This window comes from Populus euphratica, unplaced genomic scaffold (genome assembly GCF_000495115.2).
Source record: "Populus euphratica unplaced genomic scaffold, PopEup_1.0 scaffold502.1, whole genome shotgun sequence".
Classification (NCBI taxonomy): domain Eukaryota; kingdom Viridiplantae; phylum Streptophyta; class Magnoliopsida; order Malpighiales; family Salicaceae; genus Populus; species Populus euphratica.
The window spans coordinates 7,771-11,174 of NW_011500381.1; the positions used below are offsets into that span (position 1 = coordinate 7,771).

Consider the following 3,404-nt stretch of genomic DNA (forward strand, 5'->3'; position numbering starts at 1 on the left):
GCAGTGGTTAAGTTAAGAAAAGTTGCGGGTCCCATTTGAAAATGTCAATCTCTTGATCGCGTCGGGGAAAATCGACGGTATACAAAAATCACTCTTATTGTTTTTTTTTTATATATATATTTATCGATGACTGCGTTTTGCATTCTGGGTTTGTTTAATGCCCATCTTTTACTATATTACTACAAATATGCCATTGGGCAGCGAGTTCTTACGTTCCTGTATAAAATTCATGGGACAAAGGCCTTTTCTTATTTTTTCACAGTATTGTTCACCATCGAGCAGTGAGATCGTGGATGCCAAGTACATTGAATTTTCAAATTCTAAGAGGAAATCTTATGTTCAATGGTGAATCTGAGTGTTGGCACTGAAAAATAGGCAGCTGGGCAGAAGGAAGAGACAAGAGCGCGAAGCACAGTAAGAGACGGTGGCTTCCACTGCTGTAAGTGCCGACAAATGGGCTTTTCCGATTTGGGAAGGAAGAAACTACCCAGTCATGGCTAGGTGGTCTATCTTGCTCTTGCCAGCCAAACTTTTATTAAGGATGCACCGCCAAAGGTGAGACTGGTCTCTCTATCTCTTCGCAAGCGAAACTTAATCTTGAAAAAACTTTTAGTTGTCTGAAATTTATTTTAATTTAATAATTTAAATTTTTATATAAGATTATAAAATATAATTTATATTATTTTTTAATATATTTTTTAAGTGAGTTTTTGGAATTTAAAATTTATATAGATTTATATTATTTTATATTTAATTTTTATTAAATAAATAAAAAAATTTAAACTTTAAACTACTTCATCAATCATGCTCTAATATTATATTAAAAAATAATTTTAACCTAGTAACTTAAATTTTTAAATGGGATTTTAAGATATAATTTATATTATTTTTTAATAAAAAATAAAAATATTTCCTACCCAAGTTTAATTTTAGGTCATTTTAGTTGAAGATGATAGGGTATTCTCACTAAATCTTGTATTTCTATCATATAATTGATCCAACCTTTCGTTTTTGTTAAAAAAAAAAATTATAGTTTAATTTTACCCATAAATATCTTAGAAACATAAAGTTGAAGAGGAAAAAAAATTTATATAACATTTAAAGAATTATATTAATCATATACAAAAAACTCACCTGATAGTTTAAGCTTTTAAATTAAGAGAATATTTCCAAAACTTTCTTATGTTTGTTTGTTATTAAAAAATTTGGTCAACAGAAAACACTTTCTAGTTAAAAAAAAATTGATTTTGTTTTTAAAAAAATGTTTTTCTTTTATTTTGGACGTAAAACATTTTTTGAAAGTTGTAAAAAATTTAAAAATATCATATTATTTGTTGATTATATCAAATTTAGTCCTCAAACTTTTGATTGCTATATATATTTTGTTTTGAATATTTTTTTTCAATTTCATCTTTTAGAATTTAATTTTTATATTAACTTTGGTCCTTATTTTTATAATTGTTATTTGTTTTTTCCTTATTATTTTTTAATTAAAATTTTTTATTTATCAAATTTGGTCATCATTTTTTTATTATTACTTATTTTATTTGAAATAATTTATGGAATGATAATTATTATTATTTTAATTTTCTCATCTTTTAATTTTTTTGTTAGATTTGATCTCTATTATTTTGATTATTATTTATTTTATTTGAGATAATTTATAAAATTATATTTTTTTCAATTTTATTCTCATTCAACTTTTTAATTTGTAAGATGTGTTCCTTATTATTTTAATAAATTTGAAAAAAATAAAACATTAATAATTTGTTTTCCAACTCCTTTTCCATGATATAACTAAACACTAGAAAGTGTTTTCCAACTTATTTTTCATTACATTATTAAATATCAAAAAATAATTGATTTTTTCAGAATTTACTTTTCTAAAATTCACTTTAAAAAAAAACTACTTTTCAGCAAACAAATAAGGTTTAAAATAATTTTTTAATATAGTATCAAAGTCTTATTAACTAAATGATCATGAATTTAACTCTCATCAACCCATTTGATGAAAAATTAAATATAAAATAATAAAAATTTAAAATTTAAAATATTTTTACTGAATAAAACATGTTAAAAAATTAAATAAATTATAACTTAAATTTTTAGTTCGAGAATATTCATGCAGCTTCTTGATCAACTTTGAGAGACAATTGAACGAGCAACTTATGAATGCTATAAGGGTGGACGAGCCAATAACTCGAACACGTTCGGTCTGTCTTTTGAGAAAAAAATATAATATTAGCTATAAATATTATTATGGATAGAGTTCTCGACTTCCGTCTCTGCCCTTTCTACATAACCACTTTATTCGGAGTACCTTCTGCTTTAAAGTCTTCCACTTACTACCATTGTATTAAATTTTTCTCGACATGTCAGCTAGTTCAAGCTCCAACCATTGCTTCCGTCTCAGCTTTCTTTAATGAGGAAGAGAAAAACCTCCTCCTTTTTACCCTCTTATCTTGTTCATTGCATCTTCGAGAAATCTACTGTAACGTTCATTTTGCATTTACTTTCACTGCTTCTTTTCTGTGTTGTCCTTTGATTGTTCTTGTTTTTTACTCTTTTTTTGCTTTGTTTTGTGTAGGCCAGCTAGCTTTCAGCTCTATGGCCCGTGTTTTTGCTTGGCATGCAGCTGGCTTTTGCGTCTCTCACCGATCATGGATGTCCTCAGCTGCACTAGCTCCAACAACATGTGTTCACCGAGCCCTCCTGACATGCAGATTTTTTGCTGCAGTCTCTGTTTTTTACTATACTTTTTGACTCGCTAATGGGTTTTTTTCCTGTCACTTTTGCTGTATTGTTAAACATTTTGGATTCAGCTTTGTTGACCTTAAAATTCATGTTTTGCACGGGTCTTCTAAAACGTCTTCCTCCCTTTCTGACTTTGTTCTTTCAATTCGCCTTTTCATCTTCTCCAGTAGTCTTTCAACTCGATCTGTGATATATGATTATGGAGACAACCTACGACATGGAGCGGGCAAGGTGGATAGTTAATAACAATGGTGCGTTATGCATACAAAATCCAGTGGGGGTGAGGCAGTGGTGAGTAACTGAGAGTTTGTGGATTCTTTCATGGGCTAGGCTTTCGGAAGTCAGGATGGGTTCCAAGTTCTAACATCTAGCTCGCATTAATAAATAGTTATGTAACTCGTACCCTGGATTTTAATGAAAAAAAGAAGTAAATGTAAAAAAATATGAAAATAAAAAAATAAGTAAAAAAAATAATATTAACTCATTAAACCCATAACTCAAGTTATTTGACTAAAAATAATAAATCTAGAAAAACCTTAAAGCTTAATTTTTAACTAATAAAATGTTAAAGAATTAAATTGAAAAAAAAAACATATAAAAGGAAAAAGAAATTACAAGTTAAAAAATACTTAAGCCCAATCAAGTCAATC

General features: G+C 27.8%; 1 long non-coding RNA gene across 1 annotated transcript; it reads left to right on the top strand.

Annotated features, from left to right (window-relative positions):
• The first annotated feature begins 262 nt into the window (after positions 1-262).
• LOC105114229 (uncharacterized) lies at positions 263-2,849 on the top strand. The gene is made up of 2 exons (XR_840093.1): positions 263-555; positions 2,588-2,849. It is a non-coding gene; the product is annotated as an uncharacterized LOC105114229 (long non-coding RNA).
• Positions 2,850-3,404: the final 555 nt, after the last annotated feature.